At 31.6% G+C, this 27,434-nt stretch overlaps 1 long non-coding RNA gene across 1 annotated transcript; it reads right to left on the bottom strand.

Annotated features, from left to right (window-relative positions):
• Positions 1-3,601: 3,601 nt before the first annotated feature.
• LOC129976329 (uncharacterized) lies at positions 3,602-13,726 on the bottom strand. Its single transcript, XR_008785128.1, has 5 exons — positions 13,643-13,726; positions 12,215-12,551; positions 5,303-5,496; positions 5,016-5,178; positions 3,602-3,909 (listed from the first exon to the last, which is right to left on the bottom strand). It is a non-coding gene; the product is annotated as an uncharacterized LOC129976329 (long non-coding RNA).
• Positions 13,727-27,434: the final 13,708 nt, after the last annotated feature.

Raw genomic sequence — 27,434 nt, forward strand, 5'->3', positions numbered from 1 at the left:
CCGAGTCAATCAAAGTATAATCTATCCGTGGATGTACACATTTAAGTAAAATTGAAGGCCAAAATGACGAGATTTAGAAATTATTACTTATTAAAAGATTAATGGTGAACTTGGAATACTAAGCATTACTAACTTTTTATTTTTAATAAATTAATCATTAATTTAACCTGAATAAATTTAACAAGAATAAAATCTTTTAAAAACCTAACTGCAAATGGATGCAACGGATAGATGCTTATTTAATATAACTACAAATACAATGCCAAAATTTTTCTGAAAGTATTGAAATTAGATTACAAATGAATGATCATTGATACCATGTTTTTAAATTTCGGTTCAGGAAAAATGAATGTTGTGCATTTTACGGTTATTCAAATGTGAAAGTTAATGAAAAGAGAATAAAGCCCTATCGTATCCCATAATTTAAGAATAATTACAGTTCCAATAATTAATATTATCAAATTCAATATATAAGCACAAAACATCTTTGCAATGCACAACATTGTTTCACGTGGGCAAACACATAACTTAAGTTTGAGCAATATTTATTGAAAATATTTAAATTTCAAATAATCTTTAAGAATACAAAGTAGACATGTGGACAACGCATTTTTTTTTCTTTTGACATTTCTTTCATGCAAGGTACAGACGCGTTTCCCCTGCCATTGACAGCAGTGATTATTTATATATTTTAAATTAGACAAACATACAAATACATATTCAAGAAAATTTCATTTTCACAAATTTTGCTTTCACATCAAAATTTTAATAAAAAAATTGAGATCTTGATAACAAGGTATAAAACAATATTTCAAAGGCTAATGTTAAGACACTTATAGAAAAAAAAAATATTTGTTGCTAAATCAGAATTATACGCACATAGCCACTACAGTAAATATACCGAGTTTGTAATAACTTATTTCATAGTCACAAAGTGAAGTTCTATTAATCAATTATCACCCATTTTTAATAAATTTAATAAGAATAGAATTTTGATTTAAAAAAATAATTGCAAATGGATGCAATGTACAGATATTTGCTTACTATAGCTACACAAATCATGATAAAATTTCTCAAAGTGCTGGAATTTAATTTCAAATAATGATCTTTGATACCATGTTTTTAAATTTCTATTCAGGAAAAAATGAATCAAATTGCTTTCGCGATCTTTGACATTCAGTAATAAATGAAAACAATGGAAGACTATTTTGTAAAATCTGTCAATAAATTGAAAACTGTCTACAAACAATTATGCTGATGAAAAGGAATAATAGCTAATCGGTTGACAATAACAAAAAATTAAATTTTTAGAATTTAAATAAGGCAATTAATGATGAAAAATAATCTTAACAAATCATCTAATATCATGAAGGTGCATTCTCTGTTGACAATGACGGAGAAATGTCAAATGCAAATTAAGTCGTTTTATATTTTTTATTTCAAGTAATTGCAATTCTGGGACAGTTGCTGCGATCCCTGGCTATATTGCTGGGTCAGTAAAAACAGTTTTACTTGCTAACTTTTAATAAGAGTATGGTTACAAATGGAATTTTAAAGTCAATTTTATACATCCTGAGAGAAAATTTCTTTTTTAGGTCTTGTTGGAAATTGGTTTTAGATAACTTAGAAAAATCAAACACACTTACAAATTTTAATGTATCCATAAAAATGTTTCATATGTCTAGAATATTAAAAAAAATACTTGTTTCTAAAAGAGTAGAATATGAACATCAACTTTGAAGGAAATATAATGAACCAAAAGCTTAACAATTTCCAAAACTTAAGAAATATTGATTCATATGCCAAACAGGCCTTGAACGATGTACATTTCATGCACTTCAACCTTTTCCAAGTTCGAAATGAATTACTGCATTGGTTGAAACAATTCTCCAAAAATATATAAATATTCAAAACCTTAAAAATGGAAGAATAAAACATTTTATAGATGTATTGATGTCCTCAAGTAATGTTAACTCCATATGTACTCGCATTTCAACTATGCAGATCATTGACAATATTTTGGTACCAAATATGCATTTTGGGTTTGGTCTAATATTTACAATTTTACAAACTGCATATGTTGGATCTTCATGCAATATTTCATTACTAAGGCTCCGAGTTCCAATATGCGCTTGAACATTCCGGATGGCATCCGTTGTACCACGATCATTTCGGCCAACTCATGTCAATATCTGAAAAGAATAAATATTTGAATTAATATAGATCTGAAAATATCAAGAATATCGTTAAATTCTGGAGTAGAAGCGACTTTATTTCGCTCTTTAAAGCAATTATTCAGTTTTTCGATAAGCGAATTTGCTTACAATTTCGTTATTCATAGAAGTGAAAATAAAAATTTTAAAATGTAGATTTACTAACACCTCGCCTTACTTAACTTTTCGCTTTTTGAAATTTAAATTTATTTTAAAATTGAATTTGAATCATTGGCTAAATAAAAAAAATATTTCCTTGCTGAATCTTCCGAAAATGTTTATGCTGTGAGGATCAGAAGTGGCACGAATAAGAAATGCTCAAACAACCGTCCAATAACCGCAGTCATTGGTTATACTTCTGAATACAGTAGGTTATTTTTGTCAAGTCCTCAAAACGTTCCCAAAACCCTCTTAGGCTCCGAAAGCAGACGCATTCGTCCATAGGACAAAAAAACATGGTCTAAAGTTTCGCTTGAAAAATATTTCTTTCGTAGACTTGTAGATGAAATTTTCTGGTTTATTTAAATACTTGAAAATGAGCTTACTGATATCAGTATGTACCGATTATTACGACTAACGAATATGACATTTTAAACATTAATTGCAATATGCTTTTCATTCTAAAAAATGAGCTGATGAAAGAGGACACGAAACAAAATTACATGGAAACATCTTTTACTTATTTCTCACATACGCAAGTCTGAAAAGGTTTCTGTCCATACAACATCTCTTGAAAGTCTGAAGGATTCTCAAATGTCAAATCTGAGATTTCTATTATAATTCAGGAACTTAGTATGTCCTCGAATGTCATCTTAAGAGAATGTTTTCCATGAATTAAGCACAATTAATGTGTATTGAGGGAGTGAGTATGGAATCCAAAAATTTGTGTGATACCGAGTGCTAATGGTTTTTTTTTTCAGAACAGTGGAATCGGTAAATTGTCAAACCTATTTATATAACCAACAAAATGAAAAGGTATACTTTTAGTTATTTGACAGTCGTGTCAAATGATTGGATACAATCTTCATTTCGATACGACAATTATCTTAATTTGCACAACTTACCGAAATCACTTCAGTACTGTTCTTTCCTGGGCATCCAGACATCCTCTGTATATAGAATTTGTAGCTGGAACTGAAAAGGACATTCATTCCATAAATGGAGAGTGTCATTGTTCAAATAAATGACATCAGTTGTATTCTTTGCACAATGCGCTGCTGTAGAACCAAGTAGTATTTAGGTACTAGGAAGGTTAAGTAAAGTGGTTCAAACGGATGTTATCTCACAAATTCTTGCTAGCATTACCAAAAAAATCGTCCAAATTAACATTGGTTCCATAGTTGAAAACAGTATAAGAAGAAATCTTCATGGTTATTTTCTAATATCACAAGTTACGCATGTTAAATCCACATGATTCTGATCTCGTTTCTTTGAAACCACTTGTCTGGCATATGGAGAGATTATAAACCTTTCACTTTCAATCCACTGTGCATATTGAATGTAAGTTTTCGTAATTTGCGAGTACCAAAGACGATGCATTTTGAACTTGGTTCAATATTTCTAGCTCTTAAAACTATCAAATAAATCTGTTGGATCACCGACTATAAATTTAAAAACGGTTCATATTCCAAAATCCTGTTGAAGATTCCAGGTATTTCCTGTTGAGCCATGGTCATTTCGGGCAAAACATGTCTATCTGAAAAAATTAAATAATTTAAATCAGCAGATATGAAAACATCCATCAAAAATATCATGAAATGAAGGATTATATTGATTTGAAATTTTGCACTTTCAAACTACACCGATAATTCAAAATCCCAAAAGAATTTACTATTTTATTTATAGAATGAAATTTACTGTTTCTTAAACAAGAAATGTTTTAGAATTTTCATCAGGTCATTTTACCTTTAAAACTAAATCTTTTCGTATTTGTAATACATCAGTAAAACCTTTCATCCAACCATTTCATTCTTTCATTATAAAAAAGACAATTCTAATTTTTTTTCGAGCAATAGCCTATTTATTTAGAAAAAATAAATGGAGCATCCAGTTTATAAATTATTCTTCAGGCACAATTGTTGATTATACTTGATATCATAAAGTTTATATGAAAACGAACTTTTTTTTCCCGTTAGAATGCTCTTCTAAAAAAAAAAGAACCACAATATGCATCGAGATAATATATGAAATTTTATTTAAGAACAAATCAGTTTTAATTTTGTAAGACTGCAGTTTTAATTTCATAAATTTTCTTAATTAGATGCTTAAACAGGAATTTGATGATCTTAACAAAAAAAACATTTACTGTTACGACAAATAAAGAATCGGAAAGAAAATAATTATAATTTTTTTACGTAATAGTAATACGTTTGGTCATTCTAGAAAGAAAGTTTCAGTTTGGCTTATACAAAAACAATGCAAAGTTGCCTACAATTTTTTTTTACCTTTTCATAGGTGCTGGAACCGATTATCTGAAATGGTTCCTGGCCAAGCAGTATTTTTCGAGCGAGATGACATACAGATGACCATTCCAAGCAGACTTCCCTCTCAGGCGAGTAATTACTTGGAAACCTAGGTATACAAATTTGTCTCATGGTATAACACGCATTTAATATTCCAATTCTTGTAGTTCTTTTACTGGGAGGAATCCGAATGAAATATTTTGATAAATACTGCTAAATAATTATCTTTTGCGTCTTTTTTTGTAGCCTCCAGAAACTTGCTTTCTAGATGAACAAATTAAAATAGCTTCCAAATGCCATATCGTTTTGTCAGTTTCATTAATAAAATTCGAGTACTTACTGTGCCTTTGGATACATAGACGTATCTTAAGCGAATACTTCCTCGCATCCAGGAAGAGTGATATAGATGGATGGCATGTGTACGAAACTGAGAAAATACTGTGGTTGGTGGCATACCTTTATCACGCAAGCTGGTATCTATTAAGTGTCAAAAGTTATCCAGCCTATGAATAAATAATGAAACACAATGAATACATTTTTATAGTTCCAATTACCATTTGAGTAAATCAAATGATTTTATTTAATCTTCATTCCGATATAACAATTATCATAAATAGCATAACTTACCGATATTACTTCTGTGTCAAACAATAAAATGTTTTCTGGCCGTCTGGACAGCTGCTCTCCGTACTATTTGCCAATAGCTGTAAATGCAGTCAATCTTCTTATGGGGAATGACGTTGCGCAATTGTTCCCATTAAACGCAGATGTCTGCTCAGGATAATCTGCTTCTTTAATGATGTCTGCGACTTTCCATTTCACTCAAATGATTAAAAAAATGTAATGAATCCAACAGAAACTATGTGGTTTTAGTGAAACAGTTTAAATACAAGATCTAATGTTCCAATCATTTTTACACATTGAACATACCAACTTAACATTACTTCACTAGTCACATCTGTAGAAAAAGGCACAAGAAAACAATCACCACGGTTCTTTACTCTGTCATATTAACCTGTACCATGTAAAATCCAAATAATTGTGGCACTCGCATCGTTTAGAAGCCACGTGTATTGAATATCCAGAGATTATTAATGTTTCTTCCTCATTTTTTCTAAGGATCCATAAAGCGTGTATATTTTAATTTATCTTAGAAAATTTCAAATAGTTTAACGGCAACTAATTGTTAGCGGTTACCGTTTCTATATAGATATTATTCTTGTGTAAGATACTTTTGTAGGATAATCTGCGCTCAGAATAAAGGTTTAGAACATAACTAATTCAATTCAGAAAGCAAAGATTACCGTTTTTAAATTTTCGAAGGTGAATTGCAGGAAAGTGATCAAATCATGCTTTTTTGTTTACAATAAGCAAAGTTACTCTCAAAAAAACGTCTTTATCTTAAAACATTATTTTATATTTTTAAGAAATTCTATGAAAAGATTTTTTTTTTTTTTTTTTTTTTTTTACATATCGAAGTACAAAGAAGTGCAATACGAGATTTGTTTAAATAAATTTAGAATGGCTGCATTTAAAGTTTTTTTTTTTAATTTTTATCTCTAAAGCTCAGTTACCCACGTTTTTCTATCGATGCTCTAGCCAATTACTTATTTTCATTGAAAGTTATTGAAATCCTTCCCCCCTTCCCACATACACACTGCATTCGATATATGAGGTTATTCAAACTTTCTTTTTGTTGTGATATGGAGCGAACTAAATTGTTTCTAAATTCTGGGAGGAAATGAAGTTCAAATAAGTTGAGCTAGTATACTTTATTCAGAAGAAATTACATGCCTTCAACTTCAGAAATATCATATCAGTTTAGGGTTGATCGATAACGCAAGCCTCAATCAAAACTAATTTTTTATGGAATGCGAAATTGTTACATCAATTAGAAGAATAATATATATGATATTTTAAACTCTTAATTTAACCAAATTAATTTCCAATACCTTATCTTAATTTAGCCCATAGTAAAATATGCTCTTATTTCCTGATCTCATTCCACGTATGAAGCTGTATAAAAATTACTGCGCAATCAATCCAAGTATCAAGTGAATGTGATCTCTTCGGAGCCCTTGTCAAAGGTCACCACGTGTATTGAATTGACGCGTGTCCGGAAATCCCATGTTGTATAAGACTAGTGATCATTTGTTTCGTCACTTTTTTCTTACTTCTGCTTTTGTGTCGCGCCGCGCCTGCTTGTAAATAAATCATGCATGTCTCCCTGGAGAGAATAAAACGAAATTAAAAATACAAAGTCTCTTCACTGCTTGTCAAACCTGCATTCTGCTTCAAACAAAATAATGTTACATATTATATACATATATATACAGAGAGAGAGAGAGAGACCAAATAGCGGAGGCCCACAAGATTACTTTTCATATAAGATAGGGATTTTAATTCCAAGACGGAGAAAGAAGGATGGTTAAAAGAATGAAATGTTTCATAATTGAACTTTATGGAAAAGGAGCTATTATTGTTTTACATGGCAAGAACTACGAGATGAAATTTAAAAGAGAAAGTCAACTTTTACTCGAAATTATAGAAATTTTGACTTAGGTTTAATTCCAGTTAAGCGGTCCTCTTAAATGAGAAAAAGATAATATTATTCGAAGAAATTTACAGATTTTCTAAAAGAGTCCATAAAATAAATTTTATTTTTACTAGCATTTGAAATTTTATGGGGAAAAAAACCGGATTTTCAAGGACTCCTGTCTGTCAAATTTCAAATTTAACGAAATATGAATTTGAATCATTTCTCTCGTCAAAAAGTAAGCATTAAAATGCTATGTGCCGATTCCACTCCACCATTAAATTTTACTACATTTATTGGTTACAATCTTTATAAATTGCATGTGTTGTCTTGAGCCGAGAGTTTTCATTATGAGAGATTTTCTGAAATAATGTCATGAAGCAAATTTCATTAGTTCAGTCGATTTATCTGTTAATTTATTGTTCAATCTTTCGTCTGATTCGAGGATATTTGAAGACAAATTGGGAACTCGCCATAATTAATCATTCATGTATCCATTAAAAATAAAATCCATAACTGCTGGATTGGTGGAATCCAAATTCATTTTTTTTAATTATCAACGAAGGCCTTCAGAAATAATCTGAGTTTAACATTTAGAAAAAGCTGAGCATTCTGTTAAGCTCTTTTTCGCATTACGTTTCTACTTCGATCTGTTCTACTTTATATCGAAATATTAATTGTAATGTGAAATTAAGTTCCGCTGAAATAGATGAAGTAGCTTATTCTTATGAAGTACACAATTGCGGCAACATTTTTTTCATTTAACGTTTTCCATTTCCACAATCCTGACACACACACACACACACACACACACACACACACACACACACACACACACACACACACACACACACACACACACACACACACACACACACACACATTTTATACACTGGACCAAAACTTACGAAATAACTATTCACATACATGCATTGCCCACGCCGACACCACTACTCCGAAATCACAATCCACACTCACACACATTATCCATGCCACGTCCAACATGACCCTCGACATTACAATCCACACTCGCACACATTACCCATGCCGCTTCCAGCGCCACCCTCGACATTACAATCCACACTCGCACACATTACCCATGCCGCTTCCAGCGCCACCCTCGACATTACAATCCACACTCGCACACATTACCCATGCCGCTTCCAGCACCAACCTCGACATTACAATCCACACTCGCACTCATTACCCACGCCGCTTCCAACACCACCCTCGAAATGACAATTCACACTCACACTCATTACCCATGCCGCTTCCAGCACCAACCTCGACATTACAATCCACACCCGCACTCATTACCCACGCCGCTTCCAACACCACCCTCAAAATGACAATCCACACTCACACTCATTACCCATGCCGCTTCCAGCCCCACCCTTGAAATGACAATCCACACACATTACACAACCCGCTTCCAGCACCACCCTCGAAATTGATTGCAATCTCCACACACACCTACGCCGTCAACACCCATACTCCGAAACCAGAATTCATATACTACCTAAGCCGCCAGCTACTCCTCCACTCCATGATTCTCTCAAAGCAGTGCGTGTGTTGCTGACACCAGGTCAAGGTCACAATTCCCGAACCCTCACAGGCATAATTATTCACTCCGATAATTCCATAAATTTCTGATTCTCAACTTTACATACATCATTCGAAAACCGAACGAGTTAATTATTTCTATTCCCCAACAGATGGCGAAATGACTTAGTACGCTTTCATATCTCCCATTGACTCTTTCCACATTCGACTTTGTTGTATTCACTGCATACTTCATTCACTGCATAATGCATCATTGCAGAGATTAGGCTTCACATACAATACCCAAATAAAGTACGTTAATTTTCTTCCTCACAATATAGCTATGAGTAACATGAGACGTGAAACATGTGCATCAATATGCAATTTTCGTATTATGCATTTCAAACTGAGAACAAAACATACGACAATACCCCTCCCTCCCACTGCAACAAGGAGATCAAATATTTTGCATTGAAATTAACACGAAACCGGAATTTAAAAAATACCGTACCCAAGGTTTCTTTATGATGGTTTTGATAAGCGGCATTTATTAAAGCAGCGAAATAGTAAATAAAACAGGATTCGTCATTTGCGAATGAGAAAGTATTAACTTTCGAAATTCCATAAAAATATTTCCTGTATTCCGTACTGCTTTCCCTGACAATTTATGAATTTTAATATTAGATTTCTCTCAAAAGTACAATACCAGCTTGTCCATATCTGATTTCTACCAATTCCCGATTATGTCTCTGAATTCAGAAAAATTATTTTCATTGCAATCCAATTACATTATGAAAAAATCAAACTTTAAATTGCTGTTTAAGATAATGCACGAATGATTCGATTCTTAAATTTAAAAATACCTGTTTGGATGCACGAATCTGACGTAAAACATGGAGCACTATTATTAACATTTTCCTTGGCATTTCTTTAAATTACACTTTACAAGATACGAACTGAAAAGTTTTCAAATGTTAGTGGCACTTAGATGGATACAAAACTGAAAATATTTTAAGTTTCAGCTAATAACATTTTGAATTTTAACGTTAATTTAACAAAGTAATTTTCAGGCGGAAAACGTTTCAAATACACCCACACTGAAATGTTAAAACATCTCATTTCGAGTAATAGCATGTCTGAGAATTCATGATTTGAGTGAATAAAGACAAACCCAACGAAATGAAAGCGGATAATACTAACCAAATAGTACTAAATATAGTATATAAAAATTCAAAAATATCAAATATGTTAATGCAATTTAGATTTTTTCCATTAATATAAGCCTATACGAATGATATAAAAATAAATAGGAGAAACCTCCACTACTAATAAAAAGGAATTATTTCATTTTAATATGAAACAATAGTGTGCCATTAAAGAAAATTTAAAGAGAAAGAATTAGTTTGAACAGCAACGATCGGCAATTTCAATAGGCACTATGGATTCGAAATACAAATTAACGAAAAGCACTTCATTCTTACTCAATGACAACTACTACAAAGTAATGCCATTTAATATCCTAAGAAATATTAGTGAAATCAGTGAGAATTTCAATAGAACAGAATTGGGAAATTGCCTTATCACTCATTGAAATTACATTTTACCATCCAGAAGAAAAGTTTCGTTTTAATCACGCCTATTTTAACCTCGAATTCTCGAAATGTTCTTAAGCATTTAACATTAAATCATTTCTCTAAACATAGAAAATTTGAAATTCTTCAGTTCTATAGTGCAGGAAATTAATAGTATTAACGCTTGGAGTTTTAAAATTTATACCAACATTTTATTCCTTTTCTTACAAAACAATTCATCTTGGATTCGATAAAATTCTACTTTGGCCCTAATATCAAGTATCAACTATAAAATTTTTAGGTGCAACAGCCAAATTCACCTTTCGAATAAGTATTAAAACTTACTTTGACAGTAAATTTCTCCATTTGAAAAATTTAATTTATATAACTCAATCCGACATTTTCCATATCACAATTCAGAAGCAAACGTTTGAATAACAGCATAAAATCAGCAAAACTAGATCACGTTTGAATATTAGGTGGAAACTACAGGAATTTTAAAAAAAGCTCGAGAAAATTTTCAGTATTAATTAGAAATATACCGAAATGAAACTATACCGAGATTTAAATGTTAGCCCTTTCTGAAGAATGAATATTTAGAGGATATTTGATCGCTAAATAAGAAAAAAATAGTGAAAAGTATTGGAATAAAACTGAACAATATTTTGTGCGATTTTGGAAAATTCACTTTAATGATTTTAATAATAATTATTGTATCAGAAAATATTTAATTTTCGTTTTTAACTTCAGGGAATTGTAATTATTGCCAGGTTACTCTTGCTTTGCGGTTCATTCATTTCTGAAAGAATTCTATTCTGAAAGAATTCTATTTTATCTATAAAAAAATGTTCCCTTTTTCGCTATAAAAACTTTTTTCAAGCTTATTCATTTTTCTCACAATATATGCGGTTATTTTTAAATTTCAAAGCATAATATTGCATGAATTATGATATTCTAAACATTTAAATGCCATGTAAGAACTTAAAAGTTATGTTTTGGTTTTTTTTATTTTCGAGACAATTTGAGAAGTAAAATTTTTTTTAGTGAAGACCTTCATATTCTTTTAAATAAAAAAAAATTCAGTTTAAATTAATTTCTTATTTTTACTTACGATTTGAAAATATTTTATGATAAATATCCTCAAAATGTTCGTTAAACCGTCGTAAGTTCTCATAACAGATGCATTCGTGCATAAAACATGGTACAAAGTTTCGCTTGAAAAATATTTTTTTCTAGGGTTGTAGATGAAATTTCCTGGATTATTTAAATACGTGTAAATGACGTAACTGATATCAGTATGTACCGATTATTACGATTAATGAAGATAACATTTTAACCGTAACCAGTTTGGTTCTTAAAAATAAGTTAACTGGAGAAGGAAGAAGACACGAAACAAAATTACACAAAAACACCTTTTACTTTTTTTTCCGAAGGTGCAGGTATGAAAAGGTGTCTCACAATTCAACATACCTGTTTTAAATACACCATGTAGGAGGCTTTCAATTTCTAGGAAATTATTGTTTAGGTTTCTTTCCTGCTTCAAGACATTTTTTTGAAGTTTCCAAATAAAAGGATTCTAGAATGTCAAATCTTTCAGATCTTTATAATAATTCGGCCCCTTCTTGCATGTCCTTAATGTCACCCTAAGAGATATTTCCCCCGTATTAAGCAAAATTAACATGTTTTGATTACTTGAGTATGGAATGGAAAAAGCAGGGATGGTACCAAGTTCTGAGGGTTTTCCCCCCCGAAAAATAGAATCTATATGTTGCCTAACCAATTAATATAAACAAAATAAAAAGTACATTTTTAGTTATAATTTGATTTGACTATCAAATAATAAGTAATCTTCATTTTAGTATGATAATTATCATAATTTGAACAACTTACCAAAATTACTTCTGTACCGTTCTTTTCTGGGAATCTAGACATCCTCTGTATGTAGAATTTGTAGCTGGAACTGAAAGGACCATTCTTTCCACAGATGGGGAGCATAGTTGTGCTGTTTTCAAATCAACGTCATCGGATGTATTCATTGCTCAGTGCACTGCTGTAGTATCAAATGCAGATGAGTTGACCTCGTTGTCGATTTATATGACATTCTGTTTGACCCCAGTAGTATTTGTAAGTAAAGTGATGCAAACGGATGTTATATCATTAGTTCTTGCTAGTACGTATGACTCCAAAGTTCTGGCTGTTGGTCATTAATGTCAGAGCATGTCAATATCTGAAAAAAAATTATTCAGGTTAGATCAACATAGATATGAAACCATCCGTCAAGAATACCTCAAAATGTAGGGGAGTATATGCAATTTAGTTTTGTTCCTTCAATCAATATCGGTAATTCAAAATCTTGAAAGGAATGTTCTTGTCAATGAAATCACAGGCAATAAATTCGGTTTTAATTGGAAAAAAATCTCTTAAAGCTTGTATTTTAATTTTTCCTTTAAAACTGAAAATATCCTCATTGTTTGAAATACATCTGCAAAGCAATTCATCTATCACTTCATTTATTATTTCCAAAAAAGACACGCCTATTTTTTTCCGAGAGATAGTCGTATTTATTTTAAAAAAATAAATGAAACAACAAATTTATTTCCTTTAAACGCAATTATTGATTGTACATGATATAATGATATGGTTTATTTGCCAACAATTAGAATGCTTTTCGAAAAGGATCCGTAACACGCCTAATCCTAAAATACGCTATTTCATTTAAGAGCCACTCAATTTTATTCTCGTCAGGTTTAATTAAAATTTTTCCAAATATCTTATTTATATGCTTAGAAAAAAAAAGAATTTTGTGGCCTTGCCATGAAAAACATTAACTTACAATAAATGAAGGGTCGAAAAAAAGAATATTGACTTTCCAAATAATGGTAATACATTTGTGGTCATTCCAGAAAGAAAATTTCTTCAAACCATACAGAGACAAAGCAACAAACCTAAAAGAAATTGTTTTGCCCCATCATATATGTTGGAATAGATCTTAATAGGTTCTTGATCAGCTGTATTTCATTAGCGATGACGACATGCAGATGACCGTCACAAACCGACTATTCTTAGGTGGGACATTACTTCGAAACCCATGTATAGAAATTAATCGTATGATATGACACGTTTTTCAATTCCTATAGCTCTTATGTTGGGAAGTACCCAAAAGAATTATTTTGATAAATGCTTCCAGATGATTATCTTTCGCATCGTTTTTGTAGCCTCCAGAAATTTGCCTTATAGAAGGAACAATTAAAATGTTTCCCAAATGATAATGCTTTTATTAATAAAATTCGAGAACTTACTCTGCCCTTGGGTACTTACATGTCATCTTAAGAGAATATTTCCTCGCATCCAGAATAACTGACATCGAAAGATGGCTTGTAAATGGAATTGAGAAAGTAATACTGGTGCTTGATGGCGTGACTTTATTGAGCAAAATGGTTCCGATGAAGTGTCAGTTATCCAACCTATGAATAACTAAAGAAATAAAATGAATACATTTTTATAGTTCTAATTTCCCTTTGATAAATCAAATGAATATATTCTTCATTTCGATATGACAATTAGCATAAAGAGCATAACTTACCGTTATTACTTCTGCACCAAATTGAAAAAAATATTTTCTGGCCATCCTGATAACTGCTATCTTTACTATTTGTCAACAACTGAAAGGCAGTCACTCTACTGATGGGGAACGACATTGTACCGTTGTTTCAGAAAACGAATGTCAACTTTTAACTGCTCTAATAACTGCAATGGAGTTTGCTTAGATGATTTCTGTGGCCTTGCATTTCATTTAAATGAGTGAAAAAGCTAATAAATCCAATAAAAATCTTGTGTTAGTGAAACAGTTTAAATTTCCGACCTGTAATGATCCTGTTATTTTTACACAAAGATTTGCCAAATTCATATTCATTCTTCTCAGGTGTAGAAAATAGCACAGGAAAAAAATCGTCATGACTCCTTTCTCTGTCGTATTAAACTGTACCACATAAAATCCATATAGTTGTGACACTCTCGTCGTTTAGATGTCACATGCATGGAATATTCAGATATTATTAATGTTTCTTCCGCATTCACGCTAGGCATCAAATGCGTAGATTTTATTTCATCTTAGAAACTTTCAAGTGGGTTAAAAATACTTCAAACAACAACTAATTTTTAGGGATAACCTTTTTTTAGATGGATGTGGTATTATTCTGGCACAAGATCCTTTTGTAAGATAAACTGCTCCTATATGTAGGGTTCAGAACATAATTGTTATTCTATTCAGAAAGTGAAGAATTCCATTTTTAAAATTTTCGAAGGTAAAGAACGAAATACATAAGACAATATCGTGCTTTTTCTGTTGAAATAAGCAAATAGAACGATAATCTTTGTCTTGAAGCAGCATTTCATACTTTTTTTTGAAGATTTATGAAAAGAGCAATTTACTTACATTTCTATGTATAGGGAAGTGCTATGAGATTTGTCTAAATAAATTCATAATAGCTTCAATTTGAGACGTCGCCCCCCCCTTTTTTTTAAAAAATCTAATTCCTTATAAATCAATGCAATTACCTAAGTTTTTCCTGTCCCTTTTCTAGCCAATTACTACCTTTCACTGGATTCAAAAGGTAATTAAAATCCATCCTTATTTGATATATGAAGTTATTCAAACTTCCTTTTAAATGTGATATGGAACAAACTAAGTTATTTCTAAATTCTGGAAGTAGAGAGTTTGAAATAGGCTAAGCTACGTTATTCAGTTGAAATTGCACGCCTTCCACCTTGAAAATATATCATTACTTCAGAACTGACCGATATGCAAGATAGAATCAAGCACAGGTTCTTTCCGAGGGATTCCGATTTGTTACATCAACTAGAGGAGTAGTTAATAAATAGAATATTGAAAAGACCAAGGCACACAAAATTTTCATATCATAAGATAGGGATTTTAATTCTAAGATCGAGAAAGAAAGGCGGTTGAAAAACCGAAATGCTTCATAATTGAATATTATGGAAATGGAACCATCGCAGTTCTAAATGACGAGATCTGCACATCGAAATTTTAAAGATTGTTGAAAGGCCACTTTTAATTGAAGTAGCAGAAACATTAAAATTACTCTAGGCTTAATTCCAACTAAGCGGTTACTAGTATAAATGTCCTCCTACGTGAGAATAAGTGAATATTATTCGAAGAAATTACTGACATTCTAAAAAAGGGACCATTAAAAATATTTTAATTAAATTTAATTACAAAACATGGTATATTTTATCATACTCCGTTATGGATAAGCTTTCGATTTCAAGCACACCTGTCAGTCAATTCTTGATTTAAATAAAATATGAATTTGGATCGATTCTTCTCTTCAGAAAATGTACATAAAATGCTATGCATCGTCGTTTCACACCATCAATAGCTTACTTCAGTTATTGCCTACAGTCATAATTAAAATTGTTGACTTGAGCTGACAGTTCTCCTTACGAGAGCGATTCTGAAATAATGCAACGAAACAAATTATATTAATTCAGTAGATTTATTCATTAGTTAATGTTCAGACTTTCTTCTGATTTTAGAATATTCTAACGCATTCTGGTAACTCGGTACAATTATTCAGCCGTGAATCCATCAGGAAACAAATCCATAATTGCTGGTTTGGTGGAATTAAAATACAATTTTTAAAAAAATAATCAAATCCCGATATGAATTTTTAATTCATTTCATTTCCGAATTGCCTAAGCATTTGCTACGAATTTTTTTCCATTATTTTTCTACTTTCCTTTCACACTCTTTGGTTCTTAAAACCCTACTTTCTTTTCAAACATTGTCCACGATGTGAAGTTGAACTACGCTGAATGGCAGAGGTAGCTTAATCTTGGATAGTACGCAATTGTAGCACCGTTTCTTCATTTAACATTTTCTAAATCCTAATAAACATGCACAATGCATTTCATAAATGCCATTCTTCATACACACATTACCCACGCCATCAGCACCACCCTCGTAATCACAATTCACACACACACACACACACACACACACACACACACACACACACACACATTAACCGCGCCATCTGCACCACCTTCGTAATCACAATTCACACACACACACATTAACCGCGCCATCTGCACCACCTTCGTAGTCACAATTCACACACACACACATTAACCGCGCCATCTGCACCACCCTCGTAGTCACAATTCACACACACATTACCCGCGCCATCTGCACCACCCTCGTAGTCACAATTCACACACATTACCCGCGCCATCTGCACCACTCTCGTAGTCACAATTCACACACACACACACATTACCCGCGCCATCTGCACCACCCTCGTAGTCACAATTCACACACACACACACACATTACCCGCGCCATCTGCACCACCCTCGTAGTCACAATTCACACACACACACACACATTACCCGCGCCATCTGCACCACCCTCGTAGTCACAATTCACACACACACACACACATTACCCGCGCCATCTGCACCACTCTCGTAGTCACAATTCACACACACACACACACATTACCCGCGCCATCTGCACCACCCTCGTAGTCACAATTCACACACACACACACACACACACACACACACACACACACACACACACACACACACACACACACACACACACACACACACACACACACACACACACACACACACACACACACACACACACACACACACACACACACACACACACACACACACACACACACACACACACACACACATTACCGCGCCATCTGCACCTCCCTCGTAATTACAATTCACACACACACACATTACCGCGCCATCTGCACCTCCCTCGTAATTACAATTCACACACACACATTACCCGCGCCATCTGCACCAACCTCGTAATCACAATTCACACACACACACACACACACACTACCCGCGCCATCTGCACCAACCTCGTAATCACAATTCACACACACATTACCCGCTCCATCTGCACCAACCTCGTAATCACAATTCACACACACATTACCCGCGCCATTAGCACAACATTCGAAATAACTGGCCACTTCACATGCCTTCATCACTAATATGAAGCCATAATTCGTTCATTACACACGCTCCCCGAGATCTCAATTCATTACACACACCGACGACGCCGTCAACATTCATCCTTACGAGAACACAAGTCATTCATTACAAACACCGCCACCCTCAACATCTACCCCCACAGGACCACAATTTATTCAGTACCCACACCACCGCCACCATTAATCCGAAACCAACATCCCTACACTCATTGCCCACGGCATCAGCACCACTAATCCGAAACCCCTCTTCATGCACCCATTACCCACGCCACCGTCACCACTAATCCGAAACCACCATTCATACATTCATTACCCACGCCACCGTCACCACAAATCCGAAACCGCCATTCATACATTACCCAAGCCACCACCACTAATCCGAAACCACCATTCATACACTCATTACCCACGCCACCACTACCACTAATCCAAAAGTATCATTCATACAAGCATTACCCACGTCGCCACCAACACCACCCTCAAAAATCACAATTCACACAGACATGACCCATGCCGTTGCCAAAACCGTACTCAAAACAAAGCACTCACACAACTACGCCGTCGCTACCACTACTCAGAAGCTAGGATTCACACATTATCCAAGCCAACATCTACACCTCCAGTCCATGTTTCTCCCAAAGTATCATGCGCACTTCTAACACCAACCCCAGGCCGCAATTCTCATACTCGTCAGCACATTATTACTCATTCTGTTAACTCCATAAACTCCTAATTGCCAACTTTATATAAATATCTGATAATTAGACGAGTTGATCATTACTATTCTATAACCCATGCAAAATAACTTACCACACTTATAGATCACCCATTGACCATTTCTACTATGCTTTCACCACATAATGCGCCACTGCACAGATTAGACTTCGCACCATACCCAAATACAGTACATTAATTTTCTTCCGTACATTATATCTATACGTAACATGACAAGTGAAAAATTTACATCATTGGACAATTTTCTCATTCGCATTATGCATTTCAAACTGAGAATAAAATGCATTTCAGTACACCCATTGGGTTAAGAAGACCAAATATTTTGCATTGAATGAAACACAAAAACGGAATTAAAAAAATATTGAAGCCGGTGATTTTTATGCTGGTTTTGATGAGCGATACACTGAGTTAATGCAGGGAAATAGTACGTAAAAGCCGATATGCGATTTGTTTGAAGGCATTAACTTCCGAAATTCTACAAAAATATTCCCTATATTCTTTAACTGCTTTCTCTGATAATTCATGGATTTTAATATTAGATTTCTTTTCGAAGTACAATATAAGACTGTCCAAATATGATTTCTAGCAATTCCCGAATGCTGGACAATTCGATTAATTGCAGTGAAAATACATTATGAATAAATCAAAATTCAGCTGAGGCGCTGTTTGTATAGAATATACGATATGTTTGATTCTTAAATTTAAATATACGTATTTGGATTCACGAATATGACGTTAGGCATGGAATAATATTAATATTTTCTTTGGCGTTTCTAAAAGTTACCGTTTCAAATAAGCGATCTTAAAACGTTTTAAATATTCTAGCATTTACATGGATGCAAGACAAGATGAATTCTTCAACATTTCAGCTAATAACACTTTGAATTTTAACATTAATTTTAAAAAATTAGTTTCAAAAGGAAAACGATGAAAATACACCCCCGCTGAAATATTATACGAACTAATTTTATGTAATAACGTACGAGAATACAGGATTTGAGTGAATAAAGAGAAACGCTAAGAAAGGAAAATGAATAGTAGTAATTCAATAGAGCTAAGTAAAGTGTTCAAAAATTCAAAACTAAATTGTGAATTCGATTTTTTCCATTAATATAGGCCTAGACGAATGATTTCAAAATAAGGAAACCTCTACTACTGATAACAAGGATTTTTTTTTTATTTGAAACAGGAGTGTGCCATTAATGAACATTTAAAAAGAAACAAAGAACTAGTTTCGACAGGAAGAAAATGTTTAAAGTAACGACCGTCAATTTCAAGATGCACTATGAATTCCACGTACAAATTAGAGAAAGGGACTTCATTCTTACTCTAGTTACAAAATAATTCCATTTAACATCCTGCGAAATGCAAATTAAATTGGAACTTCAATAATTTTCTTAAATTCTGCTTCCCATATTTACAAAAGAAATGGAAAATCGACTTCACTCATAAGGAATTAATCATTTCTAAAAAAAATCGGCAACACGTTTTCCAAAGTTTAAAAAAAAATTCAAACTTTCTTTTACATTTTTTTTTATCCTGAGTGTTTTAACCTCGATCTCTCCAAACTTTCTTAAGCACTTAATACTAAATCATTTCTCTAAATATAAAAAAAATGAAATTCTTCAATTTCATGGTGCAGGAAATTAATAGCCTTAACTCCTGTAGTTTTAAAATATGAACTGATATTTTATTCCTCTTATTACAAAACAGTTCATCTTGCATTTGATAAAAATTCTTCATTGATCCTAACATGGAGTATCGACTATAAAATTAATTTTTTAAAGACGTACAAACACTCAAATTCACATTTCGATTAAGTATTCAAACTTATTTTGTCAATTAACTTCTCCAGTTGAAAAATTTAATTTTTACTACTCAATCCGCGATTTTCCATATCACAATTCATCAGCAAGAGTTTGAATAACAGCATATAATCAGCATAACTAGATCTCGTTATAATATGTTACCTGAAATATGTACAAGCGGTATTAAGAAGAAACTCCAGGAATTGCATACATGTCCGATAAAATTTTCGGTATTAATTTGAAATCTACCGATATGAAACTATACCGGGATATAAATGAAAGCACTTTATGAAGAATACATATTTAGAGGATACTTGATCTCCAAATAAAAAATAGCAAAAATTACTAAAATAAAAATGAATAGCAACTTGTATGATTGTGGAAAATTCTCTTCTGCGATTTTAATAATTATTGTATCAGAAAAATATTCAATTTTTGTTTTTAACTCCAAGAGATTGTAATTCCTGCCAAGTTACTTTAAGCTTTGGGGTTTATTCCTTTCCGAAAGTGAATTCGATTGCTTCGTATTAAAATTTGTCTTTCGTGTTCCTATAAAATAATTTCGGTTGGTATTAAATATGTTTGATTTGCAAATGTTCGGAAAACACCAATCTCTAATATTTTTAAAAAATGGGGGAAAACATTTATAATTTCTGAGTATTCGATGCATGCAATCTCTTAGCGGCTAAGATGCCACAATTATATCGAAATACCTGGTTAGTCTAATGTGACAGAGTAGTAAATCCAAAAGAAAATATCTTCCTCTTTCATTCGAAAACGGCATGGTCCGATGTAATGCGATTCAGTTGGTGATTCTTCTTAAAATCAACCTTGAATCTGTACTTCTTCAATATATGAAATCCATCACATACGGAGTGTCGAGTATAATGATGAAGGTATTGCTTCCGCATCATAGTTTCAATTACTTTTTTGTGGAATGATCAGCTGGAAGAGAAATTGATATTAATATATATGTTCAAATTATAAATAATTATAAATAAAGAATTATAAATAAACATTAAGAATTATATATATTTTTTTCTTTCAATTTTTTTAGAATTTTAATTTATTGCCATCTTTTGTATACATTTGGAAAAAAATTGTATTGCGAATTATGCTCGTGAAAACGAGAATGGATTGCATCTCATTAAGCTATGAAACGAAAATGCTGTAAATGGGGGTTTACAACAATAAAAATACTACCCTTGAGTCACTTTATTACAATAGCATAGAAAACGTAAAAGAATGAATGAATAATTTGTGACCGAAGGGCTGGAGCTGATTAATTTGCACCAAATGATATAGTATCTACGTTAAAAACTTAACAGAATATTAAAATATATGAACTCAGGGTCTTGTGCTAACCCGTCACGATGTATAATAGCTCTATACTTTTATAAAACCTCCCTTAAGATGAAGAAAGTAATTAAATTATCTTTTGTTGAAATTCCAATAGAATTCGTCAAATATGTTTAAAATTTTTCCTTCTAAGAATGTTGAAAGCAGTGATAGTTTAACAAAGTTTTCCCGAGGTACCACGATGAGTTTCTTTTTTATGCGATAAAGGTGTTAATTTGTTGAAATATTATCTACAACACATAAGTTGAAGTATATAATCGTGTTTGGCTTTGGACGTGTTTACAAAATGTTTTGGTAATGAAATTGAGATTTCCATTTCTTCAAATCTAAAATCTTTAAGAAAGCTACTATAGGAAACTGGAACTGTACAACCGGTTTACAAAATGTACCGCAAAAAACTCAAAGCAACAGGAAAGTTCAAATGCAGAAGATTGTGAGCCTATATTTTAAGTATAAACAAAACTTCTTTTATATGCTTTAATTTTTTGCACACCCTTGTAATAACGATAGTAATAAATTCATAAATATTGAAGTTTGTTCAAATTATGCATTTCTAAAAATTCTGGCTCCCCAGTGGCGTAATCACCAAGTCGAGCATCTATCAGCTGTATGCTCCACGACATTAAACGTGGTTATTAGTTCCAAGTAATTACAAGCATGGACTATCGGAAATTACATCTACGTTGTTCCAGTAACAAATTTACCAATTAAGCTAGACACATTTCCGTAAGTTGCGAGGTTTAAAGACGCTCATCACGAACAGAATACCGGGCAGACATTTTGACCTAAAGATTTCAAATTTTCCAATAGTGATTTCTTGAGAAATGGCATTCACAGAGAGAGATTAATTTACCTCGAAAATTTTTAACTGGGAATTAAATTCATTCTAAAATTTATTTCTAGTAAGAAATTTTTTCAACCATTCTGGAACATAGCATATGACAAAAACTTATTTTCTATACTAATTTAAAGATCTTTTCTGCGATACTAATTTTTTTCCGTATATTTATTTTTTTAAATTTAATTAAAAAAAATTAGTAACAATGTTTAGATTCTATAATTTCGTGTGTTTTTTTAAAATTTAGTTACGTATTTCAATCACGTGTTTAAAACAATGCTAAAGCAATAATTTATGAAAGCAAATTTATGAATTAATTCTGAAGTGCAACTTTCATTTCTAACAATAAAAATTTAGATATTTTAAATAATTATTTTTTCATGTAAATCAAATTATTGTAAAACTGCTTCGTATAGAACACATTAACAAAGTAAATAAAATAAATGAAGTTGATTGAAACATAAAATACCATGCTGCTAAGAAATAGAAATTCGAAATTAAACGATGATATTTTTTCTAAATTTAATGTTGGTAGTGGCAAATAAAAAGGTTTAATCACTTTTAAACTATTGAATTTCGAAGATTATAACCTATATTGTAAATTTCAGTTAAAAGACAAGAACATTTCCAATGCAAATAGAAAAAGCATTAAAATAATTCTATAAATATTTGAAAACAATATACATTCAATATAACATTAAATTATAAATTATGTTAGATTTAACAATCTAATAATCTTAACATAATTTTTAAACAATAAAAGATTTTAATATTAAGAAAATAAATTCCGTAATGCAAATACGGGTTCCACATTTAGAATTTCCATGAATTATTACATTTTACTTTCTAACAATAACGAATCGATAGTATGAGATGCCCAAGTGGGAAAATTTGAGAAGTTATTTATATAGCAATTACTTTGAGTATGATAAATAAAGCACTCGAGAAATGTGTTTTTGCTCATTCACTGCACATTGCATATTGTTTTGAATATTAGATGTGTTCAAATCTGATATATGACTAATTTTATTTGAACAAATTTTAGTTTGGTGTGTAAATGTAATACCAAAGAACATTTCTGAAGTTTATAAATTTTAATTTTAAACCCTTTGATAGAATTTTTTTTTGTTTGTTTCAGTGTTAACGCGAGTATTTGACAAACAAATCCAATTTAGAGGTACACAAATCTTGCACAAACACCTAAAAGACGAAATAGTGCGATTTAAATTCATTTTATAATTACTGAAAACATTCAGTGTAACCGTTTCACATCTTCCAACAGCTTTAAAAAATTTTAGTTTAAATTAAGAAGCAACCTTAACCATTGCAGTAAATGATAAATTATACAAAAACGAAATCTTTAACTGTGCAATATAAAGACAAATATTTTTCAACAGTATATACTTATATGCACGTTAATTATAATAAGTAATTTAACAATACTAATTAATTATTTCAGAACTTTTTATAGCAGTTTTCCTTTCGACACATGCCCCAATTAAATTTTTTTCACAGAACATGCAACACGTTTTTCATTATTGGGTATACTGTTATAGTTAACCCAGATTCTTTAAATAATAGCCGCCTTTGGTGATAAGTTAATTCACCGGTAATATTCGTAACTTCAAATTTGTTACAAATAACTTAATGTGCTCGAATCCTACAAGAAAATATTTCTAGCCATCAAATTGTGACAGATATTACAGCCGTGTTATTTTAATAACCTGAAATCTATTTGGTCATTGTAATCTATATAGCATCTTAATGGCTTCGAAATGCCCGTATAATCTCCTGACTTTTGATGTAACTGTAACTTCAGCTTCATTTGTTGTAATTAACTATCTATATATTAAACGAGAATCCTTTAGTTCTCAACAATGGAAGAAATTAACATGATTAAGTATTTTATAAAGCAATGAGAGCGGTTCGAAATCCTTCGCTGCAATGTAATATACTGTTGGATAGTAAAGCAAATATTTAAAAATTAGAAAAACTTCGGGGAAATCCTGTTGATCAATAAAGTAGTATCCGAAATGTTTTTAAATTTTGGAACGGTATAATAAATTTTTATGCAATAGTAATTTGAAAAGTCCCCAAATTCTGCTTAATAAAGTTTATAATTAAAATTCCGAAAAATCATTCTGAGATGCGCATTCCTACCCTGTAAAGTACGTATGTGCCGAATTAGATAACTGTAGATTCTGTGAACCATTCTGTGGCGTGCCAATACACACAGAAATTATCAATAGAAATGCAGATAACCGTCTCCTAAAATATATTCAAACAAGGGAAACGTTATCTTGCTAATTTCTTATTATTTTGATTCTAGGCTGCCACAAGCAAATTCGTTTAAATGTTGGTGGTTATCAAATCCCTCATACAAGAACCCGTCATTAGTGCTGGTTTTATTATGCGGAAAACATAATTTCGTTTTTATTTTGCTCAAAAAACTGATGCGTTCGAAGCTCAAAAGACTTAAAATGGACTTTATCAAAATTCCAGAGGATTTTACAATGCACCTTTTTACACTTAAATTGAAAGAGGTATAAGTGCATGCATACAAATGATTAAGTAAAGCAAATAAATTTAGAAGAGAAATCAAACTATCGCTATATATGACACTGCAGTTTTTTCCCCTTTTAATTTTTAAATGAATAATAAATATTCATAAATTAAGTAAGTAGTGCAATTACTAGGACTTTATTGAAATGAACAGAACTAAGCGCATTCCCGATCAAGATAGTATTCGAAGTCATGAACATAAATCATTTTTTAATAGAAAACAGACATTTGGAAAAAAAAAATTAGAGAATTGTAATAATTTTAATAGGAGTTCTGTGCATGACCCGAATATATTTTTATATTTTATTTACTTTCCCCAAGATTTCTTCATTTTTATGAAAACTAAGAAATCAGATTTTTTTTTATAGAAAGAAAGTTCTAAATATTTCTATTATATTTAACTTTATTAAGTGCATTCATAAAATGTATCAAGAACATTCATTTTTGGAGAAATTTTGAATGAAATATTGCTTAAAAGAATTAAAACAACATACTGATTTTACCATAGCAGAATAGTAGTATCGAATTTTCAGTTGACATTCCCAATTCCGGAAACTAATTTAACAAAAATTTAAATTACATAATATTAATATTATGTTTTATACCAAGCGATTTCATAAGTCTGGTGAAAAACTCACATTTCAAATTCGTTCATTCATTCGTCTAGAAAAAGACAGTGACATTTATACAGTAATGGTTTGCTCAATACCTGTTTAAATTGTGCTATACATTCGACTTTAAAAGAGAATCTCAGTTAAAAAGATTAACATTTAAAAAATTTTTACGAACATAAAAAAATTTTTGTAACTGATATATTAGTGAGAAAAGTCTCCCAAACTTCTACATATAATGAAAAATAACAACTCACAATTCATTACTATATTTATGTGAACAAGAAAGAGCAAAGTAACTTACCCAATATTACTGACTCAGTTCATTATCAATCGTGAGCCGTTTTTGAAAACGCAATATGTTATCTCTACTTGAACATAAACAGTGTGGGATAAAGCGCCGAAGACTGTTATTCCCTGGCTACTGAGAGGTTACAGTTAGATCATATTTGAGGACTTGAATAAAAAGGATAAAACGTGTTTGTTTGAGAGAGCTTCACACAGAAGAAAAGCGAATGAGATGTCCGATTCTTCAATTTTAAGTTTTTTGCAAAGCGCAAGCGATATGGTATTAAGGATTTATAGAAAAATAAAATATTATTCAGACTTTTATGTAATTTAAAAAAGAAATCTTCCAAATTATACATAGAGCAACAAAATGAAAGCCAGTAAATCTTCTGAGTGCTATCAATTTATAAGAATCTAGAAATTTCTTTTAAATCTTTCCATTCCAAAGATTAATACAGGGTGGCTATTCGGCAAGTCGATATTAAAAAGGATTTTAAAGGACTATTTTTGTAAAATAACTATTTTACAAAAATAGTTATTCAAATTCGAACCCGAAAGAAGCATACGTGGTAAATATAAATGTTATAAAAAACGTAACAATAATTGCAATAAATTTTTAAAAGAAATTTGTCCGTTTTCATAGAAAATTAGGGAAAGGTGAAACAAAGGTTTGCCAATTTATCAGCAAGCATAGGTCATTATATTATATGCTATAAATGAATTTTTCACGCAAAGAACATCAAAGTGACAGCCTTGTAGCATTGGGGTCAATGAAAGTATAACATGATATTTTTTGGCTCCAAATCCTAATTCATCCTCACTGAAATATTTTTGCACAATGTTTCAGATGCTCCAATTCTATGTATGTCTTCCTCTATGCTTAGATTTTTTTCACGTATTCAACATGGATATCTAGGTAGGAAATCCGATTTTCAAGATCAAAGGATTGTAAGTTGAATATTTATTCAAAAAAAAAAGCGTAAATCTTGGTAGATATGTTAAAAGGTAAATAAAAGACGTAAACTCTAAACCCCCTTTTCAAATGATCTCGAAGAATGAGGTGCGCGTGTTATTTTCCTTAGATTGTGCAAAAAACATGAAGTTTTTCACGTAATGTTAATAAAATTATTTGTCCAAAATTACATTTAAAATTTTTATAGATTTAATAGAGAATAAGTTGTTCACGTATTTTCTAATAGATGAGAATGATACGAATCCATATGATACCAATTTATCAATTAGAAAATAATTTTGAATACTTATTTGAATACTTATATAACTTTGATACTTATAATCCTGAAAACTCTGGAATATATTATCAGGATTCTCATGCAATTTCTATGTTACAATACAATATCCAATAAAGTAATTTACTATTTCTTCTACATTTTTTTCTTATCCATTTTGTAGAAACTATCATTATACATACAGACAAAACAGTTCAAAGTATAACACTTGCTGGGCTCAAAGAATTTTTGTTTGTATCTCTGACTCTCCAAAGGTCGATTCTAGGGAAAATGGTTTTTACGAACGGTTGTACGACTCAGTACGATGTTATTGCCCATTTATAGTGTTCGTTTTTCTTTTATTCCTTGGTTATATTAAGATTCGTGAAGAGCTCAGCAACCATTACTGAATTGCTTGAATTTGAGTATTATTTTCCGTTTCATTTAATATAAATGATGTTGTTGTTGCTGTAACATTGTTATGAATATTGCCTTAAAACATCAGATCTGTTAAAGCGAGTCATGAATTCGTCATACATACATGTTTCTGGCAATTGAAAAAAGTTCTTTTGAATCATAAAAATTCTTCGTTTTCGATACATTGTCTAGGCCGTCAAGAAATTGTATCCCTCTC

Source organism: Argiope bruennichi, chromosome 7 (genome assembly GCF_947563725.1).
Source record: "Argiope bruennichi chromosome 7, qqArgBrue1.1, whole genome shotgun sequence".
Lineage (NCBI taxonomy): Eukaryota > Metazoa > Arthropoda > Arachnida > Araneae > Araneidae > Argiope > Argiope bruennichi.